The 24,796-nt window shown below is 42.6% G+C and overlaps 1 protein-coding gene across 10 annotated transcripts in view; it reads left to right on the top strand.

The window, feature by feature from the left end:
• The window catches only part of TRAF3 (TNF receptor associated factor 3), a 111,469-nt gene that overhangs the window by 24,451 nt on the left and 62,222 nt on the right, over positions 1-24,796 (top strand). The window contains exon 1 of one of the 10 annotated variants that reach the window (XM_028099931.2): positions 56-506. The exons of the other annotated variants lie outside the window; for them this stretch is intronic. The gene's annotated coding sequence lies outside the window, so the exon portion shown is untranslated. Of the gene's footprint in view, positions 1-55; positions 507-24,796 lie in introns of those variants that run through there. 10 annotated transcript variants of the gene reach the window in all.

Below are 24,796 nucleotides of genomic sequence, written 5' to 3'. Positions count from 1 at the left end.
TATACTCTTTCAGAATCAGCCTACCTAGGTGTGGTTATATTCTTTGAGAGATGAAATGCAGAAATGTAGAAAAGATGCCCTGATTGCCAATGATAGAATGTCTCTGAAGACAGAACTTTACAGTAACCTGTTTCCAAAAGGGGGTCTCCCAGGAGAAAGCTGCATAACACTATCCAAACTTTCTAAGTGTACACACCCAGGGAAAATGGGTAAAGATAAAGAAAATAGACTTTTCAATTATTCCTCCACTGTTAACATTTAGGTGAGTAGTTTTTGAGTCTTTTTTCAGTACGTATGCACTTGGATCATTTTGTGAGAATCAAGTCCTGTATGTTACACACTTTGTACCTTGTGGTGGAATAAGGTGTGGCCTGATAGTTGAGGAGGATGCTGAATACTGTGTTCCCAAGGTTCTCCCTAGAGTCTCCTCGCTCTCATACTGGTTCTCGTCTGAGCAAACGAGGGACGCTGTACTGATTCTGAGTCTCACCAACAGGAAACCATTGGTATGTGAACTATTTTTTGCAGAAGTCAGAACCCTAGTCTCAGAGTGCAAAGGTGATGAAGGCTCTCATTCAAACCTCTTGATTTGTTGGTTGGCTTCATCCAGAGTTGTTCAGATGGACTAAGATTGTGAAGAGGGTACTGCTCCAGCCAAATAGCAGTTACCTTTATGAACTGAGTCCTTCAGAAGGCCTTGTTTGCACCAGAGTCGTCCCTGAGGATTCCTGACCAGTCCTGGGAGGCCCTGCCTGGGCCTGTCCATCCAGAGCCTCCCTCCTCATCTTCCCCATGAAAGTTGCCGTGGTCTCTGGACACAGCCACTACTCTTAGTGGGGCTGTGTGATTCCCCTTTCCCTTGAATGGGAGATTGGCCCCCTTGGTATTAGCAACAAACATGTGGGTCCCTGTGGACCTCACTTCAGAGGACAGGCACCCACATGGACCAGCACTTGCTAACATTTACCCTCTCATGGTGAGCTTCCCAAGAGCCATACTGCCCCCATACCAGAATTTTAGTGTCCTGGAAGGAGAGGTGTGTGTGTGTGTGTGTGTGTGTGTGTGTGTGTGTGTGTGTCTTTTGTTTGTTTTAAGGAGAAAGCCAGTGTGTTCGTGGTAGAATATAGAAAATGCAAATATTTCCCATTGCCCCACCACGGTTGATATTTTGGTATATATCATTCATCTCTTTTTTGGGGCCACGATTTTATGCATTTTTACAAAAGTAGGAGCATACTTAAATAAGTTTTAGTTTTTAAAAACACCCTTTAAAATACCAGAAAAACCCACCCCTTCTTATTCAAAAGGGAATGCCCATTCAGTGACAGGAAAATTGTATCAATAGGCAGAGCCAAAGATGAAAAATACACAGGAACAAGACAAGGATGCTCATTCTTGCCTCTTTTATTGAACATAGTATTGGAAGTCCAAATCAGAACAATTAGGCAAGAAAAAGAAAGAAAATATATCTAGATTGGAAAGGAAGAAGTAAAACACACTATCTGCTGATGACACGATATTATACATAGAAAACTCATCAAAAAACTATTGGGACTAATAAACGAATTCAGTAAAGTTGCAGGATACAAAATCAATACACAAATTCTGTTGTGTTTCTAGACACTAATAACAAACTCAAGAGGAATAAAGATAATGATCCCATTTGCAGTTGCATCAAAAAGAATGAAATACCTGGGAATGTTTTGTTTTTTTAAGATTTATAATTTATTTATTTTAGAGAACGTGCGTGTGCATGTGCTTGAGAGTGGTGGGGAGGGGCAGAGAGAGAGGAGAGAGAGAATCTTTTTTTTTTTTTAAGATTTTATTTATTTATTTGACAGAGACACAGCGAGAGAGGGAACATAAGCAGGGGGAGTGGGAGAGGGAGAAGCAAGCTTCCCACTGAGCAGGGAGCCCGATGCGGGGCTCGATCCCAGGACCCTGGGATCATGACCTGAGCCAAAGGCAGATGCTTAATGTCTGAGCCACCCAGGCGCCCCAGAGAGAGAGAATCTTAAGCAGGTTCCACACCCAGCGCAGAGCCTAATGTGGGGCTTGATTTCAAGACCCTGAGATCCTGACCTGAGCCAAAATCAAGAGTGGGGGTGCTTAAGTGACAGAGCCACCCAGGCTCCCCAGTACTTAGGAATGTTTAACCAAGAAGGTGGAAGACCTGTACACTGAAAACTACAAGACATTGATGAAAGAATTGAAGACAACACAAACAAGTGGAAAGATATTCTGTGCTTTTGGATTGGAAGAATAAATATTGTTAAAATGTTCCTAATACCCAAAGCAATCTGCAGATTCAGTGCATTTCCTGTCAAAATTCCAATGACATTTTTCATAGAAATAGCACAAATAATTCTAAAATTTGCATGGAATTAGAAAAAAACCCTGAATAGCCAAAGCAATCTTGAGAAAGAACGAAGCTGGAGGCACTGTGGTCCTTGACTTCAAACTAAACTACCAAGCTGTAGTAACAAAACAGTACAGTATCAGCCTCAAAAAAAGACACACAGATCATTGGAACAGAAGAGAGAGCCCAGAAATAAACCCTCTCATATATGGTTGGCTAATTTACCACAAAGGAGCCAAGAATATACTATGAGCTTAGGACAGTCTTCTCAGTAAATGTTGCCAGGAAAACGACCGCTATCTCACACCATACACAAAACTCAAAATGGATTAAAGACTTGAACATAAGACCTGAAACCGTAAAACTAGAAGAAAACACAGGCAGTAGTAAACTCCTTGACATCCGTCTTGGTGATGAGTTTTTAATCTGACACCAAAATCAAAAGCAGCAAAAGTGAGTAAGTGGGTCTACATCACATTAAAAAGCTTCTGCACAGGGGCACCTGGGTGGCTTAGTACGTTGAGCATCCGCCTTCAGCTCAAGTCGTGATCCCAGGGTCCTGGGATCGAGCCCCACATTGGGCTCCCTGCTTGGCGGGGAACCTCTTCTTCCTCTGCCCCACCCCCTGCTTGTGCTCGCTCTCCCTCTCTCCCTCAAATAAAGAAATAAAATCTTTAAAAAAAAAAAAAAAGGTTCTGCACAGCAAAGGAGAAACCATCAACAAAATGGAAAGGCAACCTACTGAATGGGAGAAATATTTGCAAGTCATGTATCTGATAAGGAACTAATACCCAAAATATATAAATAACTCATACAACTCAGTAGCAAATAAAAAATGCCCAATCAGACTTAAAAATGAGCAGAGGATCTGAATAGATATTTTTTTTCTAAAGAAGACATATAGATGGCCAACAGGTACATGAAAAGGTGTTTGATCTAATTAATCGTCAGGGAAATGCAAATTAAAACCGCAATAAGATACAACCTCACACTTGATAGAGTGGTTATTATCAAAAAGACAAGAAATCTTAAGTGTTGACAAGGATGTGGAGGAAAGAACCCTTATCCACTGTCAGTGGGAATGTATATTGTTACGGCCACTATGAAAAACAGTACAGATGCTCCTCAGTTCCACATACAGTGGAATATTTTTCAGCCATAAAAAAGAATGAAATCTTGCCATTCGCAACAACATGGATGGTTCTTGAGGGCATTATGCTATGAGAAGTAAATAAGAGAAAGACAAATACTGTATGATCGCTCATACGTAGAAAAAAAGTGGGGAAAAAAAAGCTTATTAGAACAGATGGGTGGAAGTATAGTGCATTATTGAATGACACCTGAAAATACCTTACTGTTGTCTAGTAATTTGTGACCATCTCCTATAAAAAAATCAAAAAAGATGAAAAATATAAATAAAATCCTGTCCATTTAGATTACTGCTGTATATGCTCTCCTAAGCCATTTTGGGGGGGCATATATTTTATAAAAGTAGATTTATTTTAAATAATACCATTTTATAATTTGCTTTTTAAAGTAATAGCTTTATTGAGATGTAATTCAGATATAATGCCATTTTAAAGCATACAGTCCAGTCAGTTTCGGTATATTAAAGAATTTGCAGTGTTCACCACTCTGTGATTTTAGAACATTTTCATCATCCCAGAAAGAAACCTTGTACCCATTAGCTGTCACTTCCCATTCTTCCCTGCTCCCAACCCTAGACAGTCATTCATCTATTTTCTGTTTCTACTGGTTTGCCATTTCTTGAAATTTATACAAATCGAATCATGTAGTATGTAGTTTTTTGCAGGTGATTTCATTCACACAGCATAATGTTTTCAAGGTTCATTCATGCTGTAGCATGTATCAGTAATTTCTTTTTATAGGGAAATAATATTCCATTGAATAGATAGACTACATTTTGTTTATACATTTATCAGGTGATGGACATTGGGTTGTTTCCTCTTTTGGGATATTATGAATAATGCTGTTGTGAAAAGTTCTGTACAAGTTTTTGTGAGAACCTGTTTTTTTTAAATCTGTTGTATATATAAGTGGTCATATGGTAACTCTATGTTTAATATTTTGAGGTACTGCCAGACTATCAAAGCAGCTGGGACAATTTTGCATTCCCGTCGGCAATGTGTGAGAGTTCCAGTTGCTTCACGTCTTCACCAACACTTGCTATTGTCCATCATTTTTATTCCAGCCATCCTAGTGGGTGTGGAGTGGTTTCTCATTGTGGTTTTGATTTGTATTTCCTTAATGACTAATGATGTTAAGCATCCTTTTATGTACTTACTGACCATTTAGGTATCTTCCTTGGAAAAATGTCAGCTCATATCCTTTGCCCATTTTTAAAATTGGGTTGTCTTTTTATTGAGTTATAAGAGTTCTTTACATACATACAATTTTTTTATTAGTATATAACGTAAATATTTTCTCACATTCTCTGGGTTATCTTTTCACTTTCCTGATGGTCACCTTTGATGCAAAAAATTTTTTAACTTTGGTGAAGTCCATGTTGTCTATTTTTTCTTTGGTTGCTTTTGCTTTTGGTGTCATATCTAAGAAACCACTGCCTAATCGAAGGTCATGAAGATATGCACCTGCTTACTTCTAAGAACTTTATAGTTTTAGCTCTTACCTTTAGCCTGTGATTCATTTTGAGTTAATCTTTGTGTATGGTGTGGGATTTTGGTCTAGTTTCACTCTTTTGCATGTGGATACCCTGTTGTCCATTAACTAAAAAGACTGGTCTTCTCCCCTATTGAATGGTCTTGGTACCCTTGTCAAAAATTAATTGACCACAAGTGGAGGGGCTTATTTCTGGACTTTTATTCTGTTGATCTCTGTGTCTATCCTTATTATGCCAATACTGTCTTGATTACTTAGCTTGGTAGTGAGTTTTGAAATTGGGAATTGTGAATCCTCCAAATTTGTTCTTTTGCAGGATTGTTTTGTCTATTCTGAGTCCCTTGCATTCCCTTGTGCGTTGGATCAGTTTGTCAATTTCTGCAAATTACAGCTTTCTTTTATTATGTCATGAATATTTTCTTTTTCTTAGTCTGTCATTGTGCTGTTCAGTTCAGTAGCCATGAGCTACATGTGCCTAGTGAGCATGTGAATTGTGGCCAGTCCAGATTGATATGTGCAGTAAGTATAAACTGACACCTGGTTTTGAAGAGTTTGTATGGAAAAAAGGAACACAAACTATCTCATGAGCAATTTTTTATGTTGATTACATATTAAAATGATAAAATTTTATATTAAGTCATACACATTGCATAAGTTTACCTATTTACATTTTTCACATGGCTAGTAGAAGATTTCAAATTATGTGATTCTCATATGTGTGTTAGAAGTATTTTTTAATAGCGTGGCATGAAGTTTCTTGATTCACTTCTCTGTGGTTGGACAGAGATTGTTGCCAGTGTTCTCTATTTTATGTGGTGCTCTAATGAGTGACCTAGTAGCCAGGTCTTTGTAGCACTTCTGTGATGCTGCCAAGACCAGGTTCTGGAGGACTTGGGAAATGTGTTTGCTGCTTCTGAGTCTAGGGCATGCAAACTATCCTGTTATAGAGTTGAGTTGAGAATTAATGTTTCCATATTTAAAAAATATTGTTTCAAAATAAGGCTATAAACAGACTCCACAAATACTGATTGAGGCCCTCTCCCAATGTGTCAGGTTCTGTTCTAAGAGGTGGGAACACAACTTGCATGAGTCCAAATTCTAGCCCTCGTGCAGCCTATGTTGTAATAGGGGAGAGGGATAGTCCATAAACCATAACCGTATCAGTTAATACTGAAGAGCCTTGTTGGGAAGGACAAGAAAACCGGCCTATGGGCTACAGTGTGGTGGGAATACTGTCCTGATAGAATCGTCAGGGGAGGCTTTCTGAGCAAATCACATTTGAGCAGGGACAAAAAAGAAGCAAGGAAGGGAGCCATGTGCAGATCTGGGAGAAGAATGTTTTTAGGTAGAGGAGTTGGGAAGTGCAGAGACCTTGTTACGGGAATATGCTTGGTTGATTTTATTAGGAACAGCAAGGAGGCCAACGTAGCTAGAGCGTGCTGAGAAGTAGTTGGATTTGGAATACATTTTTTTTTTTTTTAATTTTATTATTTGACAGAGAGAGAGAGAGCATGAACAGGCAGAGGGGGAGGTAGAGGGAAAGGGAGAAGCAGGCTCCCTGATGAGCAGGGAGCCCGATGCAGGACTCAATCCCAGGACCCTGGGATCATGACCCGAGCTGAAGGCGGACACTTAACCGACTGAGCCACCCAAGTGCCCCTGGAATGCATTTTGAAGATGGAACTGACAATCTCTGCTGATGGATTGGGTGTGGGGCATGTGAGGAAGGGGAGGCCTTCATGACCTGAGCAATGAATGGTGATGGTACCATTTACTGAGCCAGGGATTGCCAGACTGGATTAGAGAGGGAGGAGAACCCAGAGTTCAGTGTTAGACCTGTTAAGTTTGAAATGCCCTTTGGGTGCTCAAGTGGAGATGTTGAGTTGGTAACTATGATATACCAGTCTGGAAATCACAGGGGACGTGGAGCTAGCGATGCATATTTGGGGTTAAAAAAAGCTACTTGAACATCAAGCAGGTTGAGTGAATGTTCACTATTGCATTTGGGAACATGGAGGTCTTTGGGGACTTTGGTAAGAGGTGTCCGTAGGCTGTGCTGGGGTGGTGGGTGAAAATTTTCAGGGGAGAATGGGATGCGTGTATTAGCAACTCCTTGAAAGAGTTTGCTTTAACATGGACAGGATGATGGGGGATGGGTGAGCTGGGGACAGATTGCCCTTTCCCTGTGCACTGGTGGGAGTGTCCTGGAGAGAGGCTGTGAGGGGAGTGGCTGAGATCCTGCCCCAGAGTGGAGATGGGCCTCTCTCCTAGGATCGGGAGAGAAGGCCGAGTAGACGGGCAGCCTTTCCATTCAGCAGTGAGAGGTTGAGAAAATTTCAGGTCACCTCGGTTTCCAAAGAAACAGAGTGTGACAAGGTGGGAAGGGGTGTTGTAGGATTTGTTACGGAGTTAAATGTAAAATTCGCATAAATTTTTAATACCAAACATAAGACTTCATATAAATTGAGTTACTTCAAAGTGCTTACCCTTGGGGTTCTCTCTCCTGTGCCTTTGGGGGTATTTTGGTGGAAAAGTTTGAGAAGCCACTTCATTATTGTATTCTATTGTTATGTTGTTAAATCTCACCCAAGTGAGTATTTAACCTTAAAGAGTTTGAGATTCACTTACCCATTTTGTTATCCTTAATAGAGCTTTTGCAGCTGCTCCAAATATCCCTCCATTTGTGCATCTTAATTGTTGCTTGGCAAGCCACTTCCTTCTGCAGCAGGAAAGGCCTGGCGCAGTAGGCTGCGGGGTGTCTGTAGGTAGAATGCCCTCATTCCCACCCTTTCCACTTCATTTGGGGAGGAGAGTGTAGAAGAAGGCAGGGCCCCTGAAGTGCAACACCCTCCAAGAATATTTTAGCAGACCTTTTCCTGTTGTCTCAAAACACTTAACAAATACACTGCACATCTTTAATTCTGACAGGGTGGTTTGAGTGAGCTGAGTGTAGTGCTATTACCCAGACTTCTTTGATACTTAACAATCAGTAGTGATTAAAAGTTATTTGGCAGGGGGAGCCTGGGTGGCTCAGTCAGTTAAGCCTCTGCCTTGGGCCCAGGTCATGATCTCAGGGTCCTGGGATTGAGTCCTTTAGCAGGGAGTCTGCTTCTCCCTCTCCCACTCCCCCTGCTTGTGCTCTCTCTCTTTCTCTGTCAAAAAAATAAATAAAATCTTAAAAAAAAAAAAGTTACTTGGCTTCTTTCCTGTTAGTCGCATTTGCCTGCATTCTTTCCATACAATTTTAGTATGATTAATACTCCCCCATTTAGGTTATTCAACCTTTCTTTTTTTTATGTATAAAGGGTGACCTTTTTATTTAATTTTTTTTTGGGGGGGAGGGAGAGAGAGAGAAAGGGGGGAGGGGCAGGGGGAAAGGGAGAATCTTAAGCAGACTCCCCGTTGAACTCAGAGCCTCACTCAGGGCTCAATCTCAAGACCCTGAGATCACACGACCTGAGCCAAAATCAAGAGTCAGATGCTTAACTGACTGAGCCACCCAGGCGCCCTAGTTTTTCAACCTTCTTAGTGAGAGTCCTGTTTGAATTATCCCACAGTTAGCTCGTGGGATGGGAGCATGTGAAAAATCAGAGGTCTGGCCCCCACACATGAGATGGCTGGGGCCTAGGGGGAGCTTGATCTGTAATGGGTGGTTTATTTGCATGACTAGGCCACAGGCCCCTGGCTTCCCAGTTCTCACACCACCTTGTGGGCCCACCTGCATGGTGTGGCCCTGCTCCTTCCCTCATCCTGTGTTGAATCCGGAGAGCAGAGGCATACCTGCTTTTGCCTGCAGCCATTCCTAGAGGCTGGCTTCCTCAGGTCACTAGACAGGAAGCCTTTCCTGACCACGCTCTGCATGGCCCCTCTTTGGATCCCTGCACAGGCACTTTCCTTGCCTTTATTCCTCTACCAAGTGTGACGGGAGCACTCCTTTATTACTTCTTGGTCTTCCCCTCTAGTCTGTGGGCTCCATGAAGGCAAGGACCATGGTCTTGTTTTGAGCCTACTGGGTCCAGCACCTGGTGAGGGGTATGGCACACTCATGCTCAGAAAGTATGTAGAACGAACACATGTATGAATCTAGACTTGTAATCCAGATTGCCATTAAAGGGGCTCATGTGTCACTCTTTCAGCCAGGGCTTGGCCTGTTGTCATTCAGCAGTCCTTCACAATTCTTGGCACCAAAGCTGTTGTGGAGTTTGGAATTTTTAAGATTTTAGAATGGCATTAGTGAATATACCATATATCGTGGAACATCCTAAGCAGCATCCTGTAATTAAACAGATTTTTGCAGCAAAGTACATGACTATTTGCACTAAGTGGGACAAACAGAGACTATGGATAGCCTCATGTCGCATCAGGGCCTGCTGCCCAGTGAGTTACGATCATGTTTTCAGAGCTTTTGGGGTTTCAGAATCACAGATAAGGGATGGTGGACCTGTTTTAGTGAATGTCTATTACGCATTATGCCGTGTGCTGTGAATGCAGAGGAAGAAAGCAGTTCCTGCCCTCCTGTGTAGGGTGGGCGACCGCCTTCATGTGGAGTATCGAGCACACACATACACAGAAGGCACTGCTCAGGGGGCTCGGGCGTTTCTGTCACCCCCATTTGCTTTTGAGAAGTGCCCTCTGCAGGGGCTCAGTGCTTCATGTGTGCTACACGGGGGCGCAGGCAGAAGGGGTGGCCCGTGTAGGAAGGGGCTGTTCGGGGTCATTCTGGATCGGGTTCCCTTGGATCTGGCCACAGGGATTCAAGGAATAGAGAGCACGATGCACTGGGGGGGGGGGGGGGAAGCGGGAGGGAATGCCCTGTGTTCCTTGTCTCCTTCACTGGTGGGGGGCCGGAGCCCAGAGGCAGAGGCTGGCCGGGGGCAGGTTTGAGGTCCTCAGCGCTAGCACGGACTTCTCTGCGGCCCTAGACTTTGCTCTCTTGGCTGGATCAGGAGTTTTCAACATTAGATGGATTTAATGTATGTCTCCTGACTTTTTAAAATATGAGTATAACTTTATTTTAATGTTTATTTTAAGATGCATTTTTAATGTAAGAGAGAAATCTTCAATTTTAAAAAATCTACCTGCTTTCTGAAATGGTGCTTGAATTTTTGAAAAAAATGTTTAATTGCCAGGCTGCAGGAAAGCCAGCTCTGTGTTATTAGAAAATGAGGAGCCAATACTCAAATATTTCAAGCATTTAGAAGGATGTAGTGTGGAGTGGTTTGTTCCTGGAGCAGGTGTGGGTGGCACTTTGTATTATTTCTAGTTTTTCTGTCGTGTTTGATAAATTATGTAGAATGTATTAAATCTCATCTGAGCATGTCTTTTGAAGCTTATTCTTTCAACTTGGAGTTATTTTTGTCCAAGGTACTTGACTTAAGATTTAATGAGCCATGACACTGAATTAGAGACACGCTTTCAGTCTTTCAGCGTTTATAAGAGATACTACAGTTTTCAAAAGGACTTGTGAGAATTGTTTTTTGCAGTGTATTTTGAGATCATCAAGAGTAGAGTTTGTATTGTGAAAACTTGCTCCAAGACACATTCTGGGGTTTTCTGAGTGAGTAATGGTGACAGGACAAGGTGGTATCACCCATGCAGTTGTGGTCATTCTTTGCAAACAGTTTGTTTAATAGGGTTTAAAAGAGACTGCTTCTTGGGTTTTATAATTACCCTTTCCTGGGGACCAACTTATAATGTAAAAAATATCTGGTAGTATTATTTCTTTTTTTTTATTTTTTTTTGAAGATTTTATTTATTTATTTGAGAGAGAGAATGAGAGATAGAGAGCACAAGAGGGAAGAGGGTCAGAGGGAGAAGCCGACTCCCTGCTGAGCAGGGAGCCCGATGCGGGACTCGATCCCGGGACTCCAGGATCATGACCTGAGCTGAAGGCAGTCGCCTAACCAACTGAGCTACCCAGGCACCCTGGTAATATTATTTCTTAGAGCGAGTGTGTTAGTTTAAAATGTTTGCATCGGGGCACCTGAATGGTTCAGTCGTTAAGCATCTGCCTTCTGCTCAGGTCATGATCCCAGGGTCCTGGGATGGAGCCCCGCATTGGGCTCCCTGCTCAGCGGGAAGCCTGCTTCTCCCTCCCCCACTCCCCCTGCTTGTGTTCCCTCTCTCACTGTCTCTCTCTCTCAAATAAATAAATGAAATCTTTAAAAAAGTTAAAAAATGAAATGTTTGCATCTGTATGGCACGTATAAGCATGCCAGTTTCCAAGTGTAGCCTCTATAGAGTATTATAGAAGAGTGGGGTTGTTTTTGAAAGGTCATAATAGAAAAGTTTTATATGTCTTAATTGCTTAAATTTTTTCTTTCACTGGGATTATTAAGAAAAACACAGAATGTAATGTGGGAAAATGTGAAATGGATGCAAACACTATAAGATTTTCCACAGAAGTTTTTTATTCACAATGAGGCACATGGGAAGGCTCCATTAACACTTTAGATGGTATCATAATTTTGGAAAAACCATTTCACCATAGGGGTGTTTACAAAAACTGAAGCCATCTCTGCCAGCCAGGCTTTGACATTTGCTTAGCTTATAGATAGCAAGTGATGCAGTGTCAAAACCAATTTAAAATTACCTATGTTGTCAACATGCAGATTTTCTTTATTCAGTATTTAAACTACAAATTTATCAATCTGAGTAATTTGAAATATAGTAGCATAAAAAGAATTAGATATGCCAAACCGAAAATGTGTGCATAGCTAAAGTAGTTTCTTTTCTTGATTTTGGTTAACAGCAGTATCTTCACATCTGTAATTTCTGGTAACTTAATGAGAACACACTGAACTTTGGGGGCACAATAAATTTTCCCATTATGTAAAATATTTTACACACTGGTTGACTCATTGTAAATTGTGAGTAGACATGATTCTCTTCCTGCGGAAAATAGAAACACATTATTTTAATGACAGTGTTAGCCAATGACAAAATTGTGCTGAGGTACCACGTTGCTTTCTGTTGGTTGGATTGTCAAGAACCGAGGTGAACACACAGAAATGGGAACAACCTGGTGCTCTTTTGTTAGGTTTGAGGATGTAGTAGTCTTTCTGTAAATCAGTTGGTTGTTTATTTTATACAAAGTCTTACTTTCGTTTTTGTGAATTTTATGTTGTTAATGAATGTGGTTTCTTTGGCTGTATTAACTTAAGTCTTGTAAATATTTCTCAGTCTTAAAAACCCAAGTGCTCTTACTTACTTCATAGTAGAAAGAACTAAGAAAACGAGTACTTTTTGGTGATGATGTGGGGTTGGTAGTTTCCTAGTGATGCTCCTCCCTCATGTTTAAAAGTGCCACATATTTATATGTGTGTAATTTATATTTTGCATTGAAGTAAAAATCAATTTCTTCTTGAAAAATTGTTGAACTATGAGATTTGGGGGAGAAAAGTTACCCAAAATAGTTAGGAGTTGTTTTGAACAGTGAGAAGCTTATTTAAAATTATTTGGAAGGGCCACCCCCAAAATAATGCATTTTTAGGAGCATAATAAAGACTCTTGTAATAACATTTCCCTTTTGTTTGTTTCTTTGAGATGGTGAGCTGTGTCTCATTAAGGGATGTTAACTATCTGATGTTTGGCCTTTGGTACAATTATGTCAGCTTTTTAAAAATGTAACTGTATGAGATTGTTGTATAACATATGATTCACCTATTGTAAGCATCTAATTCAGTGGTTTTTAGTATAGTCACAGAGTTGTGCAATCATTGCCTATTTTGGACATTTCATGTAAATGGAATCATATAACATGTATTTTGTGTCTGACTTCTTTCACTTAGCATCATGTTTTTAAGATTCACCCATGTTGTAGCATGGTTCACTAAGTTGTTCCTTTTTGTTGCTGAGTAAGTTTATTGTATGGATGTACCACTTTTTAAAAAAATATTTATTTATTTATTTATTTATTTATTTGACAGAGAGAGATAGTGAAAGAGAGCACAAGCAGAGGGAGAGGGAGAAGCAGACTCCCTGCTGAGCCAGGAGCCTGATGTGCACCATTAGGTGCTCCATCCCAGTACCCTGAGATCATGACTCGAGCTGAAGGCAGACGCTTCACTGACTGAGCCACCCAGGTGTCCCTGGATGTACCACTTGTTATGTACCCATTAGCTCATTGGTAGACATTTGGGCTGTTTACTCTTTTTGGCTGTTAGGAATAATGCTGCTTGGAGCATGCGAGTCCTGGTTCTTAATGTGGACCTGTGTTTTCATTTCTCTTGGCCTTATACCTAGGACTTTGCATCAGCTTTTGATGCTTCTTTGACCTGCTGTTCAGGTTTTCATTTATGTTTGTAAAGGGACTTTGCTCCCTTTGACTGGGCTTCTTAAGACCTGTGTTGGTGACCTGGTGACTCCTGTTTCAGGCTGGATCCCCCTGTTGCCGGGGAAACAGCTAGAATTACAGTATCCTTCTTTTCCTAAGACCAGATAACATCTGATGGTCATCACAAGGTCTTATCAGATGAGTATCCTTTTAGATTTTGGGCAGATAGTTAAGTCTGATCTTTATCTACGCCAACTAAATCTGTCTGTATTTTATATTTTCCTTGTGTTCTCTCTGCTTCCTCTCGGGGACACCCTTTGTTTTTTGACCCCAGCAGCATGGGGAGTGACAGTGAATGATTTGTGTATTTTCCCTTCAGGCTGTATGCCACTCATTCCTTTCTTTTTCATGGTAATTCTGGTAATGCAAATGAGACCTATAGGAATGTTTCCATAATTTGTATCAAATTTGTGCAAATGTACATTACCAATATTAGTTGATTGCCTGAGTTAGATTATGAATTTCATTACTGCTATTTAATAAAGGTTCATGTTCTGCCATGGTCATTCCAGTTAGTGGTGAGAACCCTTTAGGCCTCTTGTCATGTATTTAAACTGAGTTAAGCTTGGAAAATTATTGAGTGCTTTAAAGATACTGGCTATATTTTGTAACAGTTGTGCCTTACATTTTGAGAAGCTTGTACTTTGGGAATCTTTCACATGTATTAGATCAATTTAAAATTAAATCCACTCCGCAAGGTTTGTAGGATAGGTCTTATTCCTTTCCTGTAGACCAGGAATCCCAGATTCAGAGGAGCAAGCAATTGGTGAAAGCAGTCAGTGTCCTTTTCACTCTGCCCCACGCTGTGAACAGAGCGGAGGCCGGATCAGGTCGTGCCTGGGCCAGGAGGGTTATGCCGAGTCCAAAGCAACCGGACAGCTATCAGCCAAGCAACACTATTTTAACACCTAATGGTGCACTTATAAAGATTTCTCCTGTTTGTGCCTCGCTGCCTCCTCATCCATAAAGTGGAGATAAGAGGAGGCCACTCTACAGGCAGGTGGGGATCTCTGGTCTGTTAGTCACTGGACCTGGTTTCCATGCTGACCATGGAGACCATTGACTTGCTGCCCTTAGTTTTCAGATTCTGGTTGGCCTGAAAAGTGGTTTGAATGGTCCTGTAGCATGCTCCTTTCATCACCCCCTTCCTCTGACCTCAACCACTGGCCCTAGAGGCCCCCTGTGGGCCTCGCTCCACCAGCGCACAGTACCCCAAAAGTAGTTCTCATTGCTGGGGGGTGGGGCAAGGGTCTCAGCCCTGGGCCAGCGTTGGCTCCCCCCCTCTAGGCATCGTCTGTTCCAGGAGATGCAAAAGTCTTGGGGTAAGACCCCTACTGGTTCCTCCAGACCTTCCTGGGACAGCCCACTCAGGCCAGAACCCAGGATTCCTACTTGCCAGTCACGGGGTCCCTGGACTGACAGATAGATTGGTAGGGGACCAGCCCTATTACAGCACAGCAGCTGTTGGGCTGGTGGGGTGCGCCTGCCACTGAGGACCCGCCTTGATCTCTGATTTGAAAGGCACAGTTCTACAGACTGTCTTCTGTGGGGGAGTGCCCAGACTGGCACCTGAATACGCCCAGAGGCATTTGATAAAAGTTCCTGTGAGGCAGTTAAATCACTAGTCAGTCTCTACAAAGCACAATGATGGCAAAAAGAAATTTCCTCATACACTGCCTCTTGCCTTCCCCTCAGATCGTCTACCTCATGCTGTGAGATTACCCAGCCAGTCAGGAATTTACACATGAGGTGCATCTGGTTTGGTTGAAAATACTCATTGATTCATATCACACCTTTTTGGGAAGAGATCAGGGTAGGAAGGGTGCAGTATTTCCATAAATCTGATCTCCCACTCCCAGGAGTAAAGGCCATGTTAGTGAACTTTTGCTGGGTGCCTAGAAAAGCAGCCTATCGGGTAGTTAGGTGTGGGCTGGGAGCCTGGGTGCTCGGTTTGAATCCTGGCTCTCCTCCGTGCCCAGGTCTCCTCAGCTGCTGGAGAGGATGCTGCTGGTGGTCTCACAGAGCGACTGAGTCCTGCCTGTGGAGTGGTGGCAGCTGACCCTGGCGAGCCCTCTTGAGACCGCCGGCTGCCACAGTGATTCGCGGCAGCCACACAAGTGACTGCTTTGGGCCGGGGGGGGCGGGATTCTTCTGTGTAGTGTGCTGACTGCGGGAGATGATGGGAGCCCAGAGGAAGGGTCCTTGCCGCCAGGGAGTCGGTAAGACTACCTGGGAGAAGAGGTGTGAAGGGGGGTTAGGTAAACAGAGGGAAGGTGAAGCAGAGGATCCTCATCATCGGAGGAAATAGTATGTTTGCAGGGTTACGACAGTTCATTTCTGTTACCGGAACGAGGGTGACCAGTAGGTTCCTCAGTCTGTGTGTTCATTCACCCAATTTTAGCAAGCACTGTTCAGGGCCAGGCTGGGCACTCAACTTAGGGTAGAACAGAACACGTCTGAACGAGGTCACTTAGTATTTCCCATCAGGAGGCCGTCACCAGAATCTCCAGAAGATGGCTCTCATTTACTGAGGGGCACTGTGGTGTGAGAGCATGGCACAGAGCCGCCCTGCAGGGTTTAGATTGTTACCTCTCCTTGGCTACCATGTGCCTGGGGCATGCTTACGCCTCAGGTAGGAGACAGTCAGCTGTCTGTCAGTCGTGGTGGGGGCTGTGCCTGCCCGGGGCTGCTAGGAGGGTTAGACGGGCTCTGGAACACACCCTTGCTGAGGATGCGCTAGTGCGTGGTGAAGAACGTGTGTGCCATGTTGAGGATGCTTTCCACTCATCTCTCCCTTTTCCCAGCTGAGTGCACATCCTTTAGCTCCTGTTAAATACTCCTTCCTCATAGAGCTTGTCCTGGATCCCCAGACTAGCTCCAGGTCTGCCCCCCTCCATCATGCAAGTCCTCATGCTTGGGGTGACTTGTTCACCAGTGGTCTTGCCCACTGGAGTGCCTGTAACCACCAGGATGGTGAACTCTGCCTTACTCATGCCCTTCCACACACAGCATGTGGTTGGTTAATGCTCGCTAAATATATTGAATGAATGAATGAAAAGTAAAGGTCACTTAGTAATCATGCTACTATTTTAAGTCTTTTTCTGAATTTGGTTGTATGGTTAATGGTTTAATATTTCAAGGGCTCTGATCATGTAATGGTTTTTACTCTTCTGCGAAGGTAGCTGGCTGTTCAAGGTGATTGCTGCCCACAGAGGAACTAGAAGTTCTTACTGTACTTGCATTTTCTGGAATGAAAGTCATGGTTCATTCCCAGTAGCTTTTCAGGAGGGGCTTCAAAGCTTGTATGAAGTGGCAGATGTGCAGGATTCTCATAGAGTACTTGAGCATAAAAGATGGTGTGTCATCATGCACATTTCATTAATTTCAGCATTTTTACCCAGCACAATAAATTGTCAAAACCATCCTCCAGTAAAAACCACAAACCAGTCAGCCTTTAGGAAACAGGTTAGAAATCTAGAAATGCCACCCCCCACTGAGGTATTTGCAACATTTTTTTAAAGATCCTTATAAAATCTTTGTGATTTAAAAGGCAGCTTCCTGTGCCAGGGGAGTCTCTCTCCAGCGCTCTTGCTTCTGAGGTTTGTAGCTTTCAGAAAGACTGCAATGCAGCGGTCACCAAAGTCTCTGTTAATATGGAAACAACTGGTGGTGAGGTCTTTTGCTCCTTTCCTACCAAGGACTGTGGCCTGCAGTATGAAGGAGGAAGTAATGAAGGCCATATTCCCCTGGACTTGGCTGTTTAGGGACAGAGCGGGAGTGATTTTTGCGAACATTGTAGCTAGCGCAGGCATGTCCTGCAGCAGCTCTGTGAAGTTACTCATGCGGTGGGCTTCCTGGGATGTGAGATTCAAGATGCCTTTGCAGCTTGTACATGGTTATTCTGCTTTCTTCTCTGTGTTCAAACGGTGGATGATGAGAAGGTAAGGACTTTAGAAATCATGCATAATATGTATTTTAAATGTTAATTAATATCCCTGTTGAAGGTGAAGAATTATGATTGAGTCAATCTTTTCTGAACCAAAGAAATAAAACTTTGATTTCTTATTAAAGGACAGTTTGAATGTTTGAACAGTCTTCTTATTTAGTGTTGACGAATGCCATCTAAATAAATTATTAAAGATGTTCTTTAAAGAGATCTGTTTGTTCTTTGACTTACTGAACATGGTTGAGTTCCAGAGATGGTCACAGATAGAATGGATTTGCTTCTTTAACTTAAGCAAGGACAGTGTCATTAGTCTGGCATGGAACGTTTTGTTTCACAAAATCTCAACCATACGGCAGTGGATGAGGAAATCCAATTTCCTTAGTTCTTATTTGCCTTCAGATGAGCGTTTTCAGATGTGCAGAGCTCTGCTTATCCTGGGGTGAGTTGGATACTATCTCCAGCTCTCCTCTTTGTTTATCTAAGAGGGAGGCTGAGAGTCAGAACTCACGTTTATTTATTTGTCTATGAATTGGTGACCCCCCAAACTGTATTAAATGCATTGTGGGTGGTAATTTATACGTCCGATGCCAAGAAATATACTGTCAGGGTTACCATGGCAACTGCGTGCATTCTGAAAAGCTTATGAATGGGCACTGAACCTTCTGGTGTTTTAAGTGAGATGTTCTAGCTGAGAGCCTGCATTCATGATTAGTGTAAATAAATTTAGCTTTCTGTGTGTATCACATCCTTTTTCTTCGTTTACCACTTGTCTGTTCAGCTCAGTTCTTCCTCTGCTAACATCTGCCATGGTCTCTTGATGGTTTTCAACTTCAGGTTGGGGAGCGAGCCTGGGTGTGCTGTGTCCCGACACCTCAGTCTGTGGGTGGTATAGAATGGGCTGGCACGTCTATGCCTCCAGAGGGCTGGAAATCCTCGACAATCCCAGAGCATAGCTGCAACCCCGTGTGCTGGTGTGGTTCTGGCAGAGCTCTCTGTCTGTCTGGAGAGCTCCTTTGCAGTAACACAGCCCAGGGCTCTGAGAGAGCCTGACTTCTAGGGAGGCCGCCCTGCCTAATTTATATTTCTAGGATACCATGAGGATTGGTTTTGGAGAGGGAGGCCCAGGTTAGAAAGACCCGGCATTCAAAATGCCAAACTTGTAAAACTAATACACGAAGGCCTGTTCTCTTCATTACCAGAGGATTGTTTGCTGTTGGTTAGAAATCTGTGTTGCATAGTTTCTTTGAAAACTAGTTCCTCTTGTGCATTTAAACCATATTGATACCTTGACTGCATGGCACTAGAATATCTGTTTGTACATATTTTGAAAAAGGCACCTGCACAGCTTGCCTTGGAGGTCCAAGGCAGCCCTGGGGATGGCGGCGGCTGCTGAGGCAGTCCCTCCCAGGAGGGGGCCCTGTCAGGCTCAGGGAGGACATTCACACTCTTGTGGAGTCCATGCTCTGTATTAAGGATCATTCAGATCATATAGCTTAGATTTTAAACCTGAAAGTAAAGTCCGCTTTTCAGACTTCCATCAGCAGGCATTTTGTGGTAGCTCACTTGCAGGCCTTTGTTAAGAATCTTCATCTCATTCAGTCCCTGTATTTTACAGATGAGGAAAGTGAGGCCCAAAGAAGCTGTGGTTAAGGTCCCACAGCAGGTCAGAACCAGATCTAGGGTTAGAAACCTGGCTCCTGGCTTTCTCTTTTCCTAAAGATCGCTTTCTTGACAGAAGAGTTTTGTTCTCAGTTTTTTGCTTTTCTTTTTATCAAAAAAAGGCCTACGTAATAACAGGAATAGAACTCTCTAATTTATAAAAGTTCCTACTTTCCCTTTCTTCTTTATTCTGTCATTTACCCAGCTTCTACTCAGTGTGCCGGAGACTTGAGGGGCACAACCTCTGCCCCCCAGGCCTCATGCTGTGATGAGAGATCATGCCCTGAGCACAAGAGCACTCAGCCTGTGTGTGGAAATGAGTCGTGGCTCTGCAGCTGCATTCTGCCTGTCTGTGGTATTCTGCAGAGAGGCTAGGTGCCCAGTGGTCTCGGGGGGGTGAACTGAATCGTTAGCTTTTAAATCAAGGTCACAATGCTGTGTTCACTAAGGCAAAACAACATAGTAATATTAGGTGCAGCTTACACATTACACCTTACTTATTACAAATAATAAGAGGTTCAGCTTGTAAGGCTGCTTGTACTCAGGTTACAGGCAGCTAGGGCGTTCCAGGACTTGGTTCCTGTACCCCCCCCCACCCCCCCAACACTGAGCTCTGTGAGGGCAGGAGGCACATTTCTCACTGTTGGATTTCAGGCTCAGTACATAACAGAAACCCATTAAGTGTCTGGATAACTTTGGAGCCCCTGAAAACTGGTAGGGCTGTTGCAGATTTGGGGACGGTGGGCAAAGATGACAGAAGGAATAAGGCCAGGTGCGGGTCCAGCAGCACCTGGATCCTGTTGCTTAGGAGGCACATGGTAAAATACGGGACAGTCCAAGATGGCGAGAATGTGATTGAAAATGCAGTCTTTAGAGGTTTCCATCTGGGGTTGTATAAAGCGCTCAGGACACGTGTGTTGTTACCCTCAGGTGAGAGAGAATTAAATGACCTCTCTCATAGAGAACCGGATCAAAAGAGTCTTAGATGTAACCTTTCAGGTGGAGAAAGATTTCTGCTTTCAGATCTTAGGGGATACTGATTTTTCTTGATATGTGAGGAATCCTGTAACCCAGATGCCCTGCCTAAGAGTCTGCCTTCATCAGGTCTCTAGAGAAAGTGTCCTACAGACAGCCTGGTGTTGCATTCCCCAGCCAGTTGAGATGCAGTAGAACCCAGGGGGAAGACCAGCACACTCTTTGACTGCACACCACCATGTAAGTCCAGATGCAGGAGCACACGCTAATTTATGGTAAATGAATCAGGCACTGCTATAAGAAGCCTGTGATACACAAAAAATAAATTCAACAGTATAATTTAAAATTGTTCTTTAGCTTAGAAGAATAAAAACTTATTTTAGTTGAAGAACAGTATCTTGACTTGTCAAAAAAGGACATTCAATTAAAAATGACAAATTTTCCTTTATTATGTTAATCACCATACATTACATCATTAGTTTTTGATGTAGTGTTCCATGATTCATTGTTTGTGTATAACACCCAGTGCTCCATTCAATACATGCCCTCTTTAATACCCATCACCAGGCTAACCCATCCCCCTCCCCCCTCCCCTCTAGAACCCTTAAAAATGACAAATTTTCACACTTAGAGAAGCCCTGCAAATGTTACAAAATGGCATTTCTGAGGAGTCTGGGTGGCTCAGTGGGTTAAGCGTCTGCCTTTGACTCAGGTCATGATCCCAGGGTCCTGGGATCGAGTCCCACATTGGGCTCCTTGCTCAGCGGGGAGCCTGCTTCTCCCTCTGCCTCTTCCCTTCCCCTTGCTTGTGCTCTCTCTCTCAAATAAATAAGTAAAATATTTTTAAAAAATGGCATTTCTCAGGCAGGTTCATTAATTAGGATTATTTTGCAAGGGTCTTCAGACCCTCAGGTTGGAGTAAGCACCCCTTTTATGTGCAGCTTATGCTCAGCCATAAGACATCTATGTAATCGGGTGACTTGTATTTTCTGAGTCACTCCCCTGTTGTACTGAGACTGTCTCTCTAGTAGCAGGTGGAGTTGAGACAGTCTGCAAAGACAGGGTCAGGGTGGAGCTCAGGTCTGCCGTCTACTCTGTGTTCTGGACTATTGACCATCCAAACTGTGAAATGTTAAAACCTCCATACAGAATCTTGTTCAGTCCTTCCTCATCACCCTAGCCCTGTGTCACCGAAACCCAGCCCCAGGGCTTGGAGGGCAGTGTCAGAGCCCAGGTGGATGCGCTCCTGGCCAGCATTGCCTTCTTCCTCCAACCCCAGCCTGGAGTCTTGTTGCCCAGACTTTTTCTCAGCTTAGAGCCTTAACTCCCAGCCCACAGTTCCTAGCTATCGTTTCCCTTTTTATTCTGCCTGGGATTTCGAAAATGTCTAATAGTGCTGGGTGGTTTTATCATTCATCATTATGAGTGGTATTGTTTATTACAACTTGCAGCTACAAATCTGGTAAAACAAATTCATTTCCTGAGTTCAGATTGTGCTCATCTAAAAATTCTGTTTATAACATTAATTCAGAAGAAGGCTTCTATTATGAGTTGTTGAGAAACAGCTCTGTACCCCATTTAATAAAGCTATTTTTGAAATGTACTTTAATGCCTGCAAGTAAATTGCTTAGAGGTTTAGTTCCTTGCTTGCAAAAGAAGTGTGAGAAGAAAAGTATTTTTTTTTAACGCATTTTCTGAGCTCTGGCCAGAACCCGTTTCATTCATTTAGTTCATATTTATCAATCACCAATATTTTATCAATATACCATGTGATTATATTTATGTTATATATATACTTATATCCTTGTGTTTGATATATATTAGTGTGTATGTGTGCATATATGTGTGTATGTGCATTAGTTAATACTAATTAATATCAATCAGAAGTACAGCAAAAAGATTGGTACTCTCAAATTATAAGGTGATTTTTTTTTCCTGTGTAACCTATCAAGTGAGGTATTGAATTGATAGTACTGAGCCACTTCTTACACCCTTGATTTTTCTTTTTTTTTTTTAAGATTTTATTTATTTGAGAGAGAGAGCACATGAGAGGGGGGAAGGTCAGAGGGAGAAGCAAACTCCCTGCAGAGCAGGGAGCCCGATGTGGGACTCGATCCGGAGACTCCAGGATCATGACCTGAGCCGAAGGCAGTCGCTTAACCAACTGAGCCACCCAGGCGCCCCAACACCTTTGATTTTTCTTACTGTATTTATCTATGTTTATATTTTTAAAATCTGAGAATTACAGAAATAGTTAATTTCTACTGATCCTTCAGATTGTGGTTTAAATGTCCTCTCCCCAGGGAGGCCTTCCCTGTACCCACTTAAATGGGTGTCACTGGCATGCTCACCACGTGCTTCCTTGGTAGTTTTCATGTCACACGCATGTGCACACACAGTTATGTGTGCTGTGTCCCCTTCCCCATAGACGGTCTTCAGGGCCCCTGTCTTGTCCCCTCCTGTCCGTACTGTGCTGGCCATCCTAGGCGCTGGAGTGTGTGTTGGAGGAGCACAGGACACCAGAGGCCCCTCTAAGGTGGTTGTGATGCTCTGTGTCCTTTACAGAACTGTCTTGGAAGTTTTCAACTATTTTCTTGATTCAACCAAGAAATCTTTTTTCCATTACTAATTTAATATCTTTTCAAATTATTGAATTCTTGTGTTTACCCCTCCACCAAGGAGATGGAAACAGCCAAGAGCAGAAGACTATGTCCTGAATGGCCCTTCCTCTTTTGCTCTCCATGTTCTTTTTCTTGTAAGTGAACAAATACATTACGAGGCTAGCCGACTTTAATGCATCCTTTGAATTCAAGTGCAGAGATTTTTGAGGAAAATGAGGTAGTTTTGAGAAACTAGTAAAACCAGCCCCAGTTCTTTTGATATTTTAATTTATAGGAAGTGCTCTTTCATTTTTCTCAGGACAGTCCCAGACTGGGGAAGGGTGCTGTCATTCAGAATTATTTATTGGGCACTTGTGAGAGTGGAAACGGGGACCTGGCAAGGCAAACTTTGGTCCCAACCACTGGACCATTTGGGACAGCGCCAGGGGCTGTGTGTAAGGCGTGGCGTGGCGTGGCGCTGTGGGGCCACAGTGTGGCCAGGTGCTCCCTGCCCTCTGGGCACTTCTGGCTAATGAGTCATTCCTGGAGTTTTTCAGCAGCACTGATCTAACCTACAAATTTAGATTTCTTTTCATATTATTCCAGTAGAAAATTTTATTAATGTGGCCTTTTTTTTTTTTTATAAAAAGTGTTGACAGTAGAATATTTTATGTTCAAAATATTGATTAATTTTGGGGGAACCTAAGAGATTTGATGTTCCATAACAAATCTCTCTTTAAATTCACCAAGTAAATTGCAGTGAATCGTAACTACATTAGTTATGCAAAAGCAAACATTGCAGAATAGGGTTTATTTGAAAGACTGATCAAATGAAAATTTCTAGGTGACCTGAAAGATGTCACACTTTTGTACACCCTTACATTAAAACAGTGTGATCAGTTGGATGTCATGTAGGAAACTTCGTACTGGTGGGTCCAGCAATTTTAGCAAATGGGATCACATTGATTAGGAAGTCGATTTATTTTAGAGAATTTTTGTAGCATGAAAATATTAGATTCAGGGGCGCCTGGGTGGCTCAGTCGTTAAGCATCTGCCTTCGGCTCAGGTCATGATCCCAGGGTCCTGGGATCGAGCCCCGCATCGGGCTCCCTGCTCAGCGGGAAGCGTGCTGCTCCCTCTTCTACTCCCCCTGCTTGTGTTCCCTCTCTCATTGTGTCTCTCTCCGTCAAATAAATAAAATCTTTAAAAAAAAAAAAAAGAAAATATATTAGATTCAAAAAGATCCTAGAATTATTACACTAGACATCTCAAATTTTCAACGTGACTGTATCTGTAACAATATATGTGACATTTCATATTTTAAGACTAAAGTAAGTATGCAGTGGCAATGGATATTTGACCATGATTTCAGGTGGACAAGACTTCAGAGAAACCTATCATATTGCCAAAAACAAAACCAAACTCACCACTGCATTACAGCTCCAGAACATGTTTTTTTTCACACAAGTGTAATTTTAACTATTACCCAGTAACATGGGATAGTCATTTCACTCTTAACTAGCATTTTTCCTCCTTGTTCAAATCCATTTGGATAATGCTTTTCAAAAGTAAGCTAAATAGTTGTAGTCAGTTCTCATATTTAAAGTAGCTAGAAACCAAGCAAATAATTAGTTAAGTGATGCGAGAAATTTATTTTAGCCTCGCCAAGATATCAGTATCTTCCTTGAAGTCAGAAACGGCCTTGGTTCAGCCAGAGGCCCTGTCTTTGGTGAATCTGGTCGTGAATGTCCTGTTAGTCCTAAGGGAATAAATAAACTTCAGGGATGTCAATGCTGACATTCAAAACAATAAAAAAAGTGCTTGGTTTTCAAAAGTGACAAATGCATTAGTTAGGCATTATTGATGTTTTGGGAATTTTGAAGCATGTATTTTTTTTTTTTAAGATTTTATTTATTTATTTGAGAGAGAGAGAATGAGAGAGAGAGAGCACGAGAGGGAAGAGGGTCAGAGGGAGAAGCAGACTCCCCGCTGAGCAGGGAGCCCAATGCGGGACTCGATCCCGGGACTCCAGGATCATGACCTGAGCCGAAGGCAGTCGCTTAACCAACTGAGCCACCCACGTGCCCTTGAAGCATGTATTTTGCTTCCTCACCCAGGATTTGAATTTACAGGTGTCTGAGCTGTTGAGTATGCCATTCAAGTCACCATGGCAGGAGCACTGGTCTTTGAGACTGTGACTTTGGGCAAGTTTCTAAGTGTCATTATAGTTCCTCAATAGTCCAAGGAGAGATTTGGAGCATTGGGGGTAACTTTTTAAAGAT

Source organism: Eumetopias jubatus, unplaced genomic scaffold, assembly GCF_037043125.1.
Source record: "Eumetopias jubatus isolate StellerSeaLion01/CBP00866 unplaced genomic scaffold, mEumJub1_p1.0 scaffold_7, whole genome shotgun sequence".
Taxonomy (NCBI): Eukaryota; Metazoa; Chordata; class Mammalia; order Carnivora; family Otariidae; genus Eumetopias; species Eumetopias jubatus.
The sequence above is the reverse complement of the archived record's forward strand: the minus strand, read 5'-3'. Positions and strand labels throughout refer to the sequence as shown.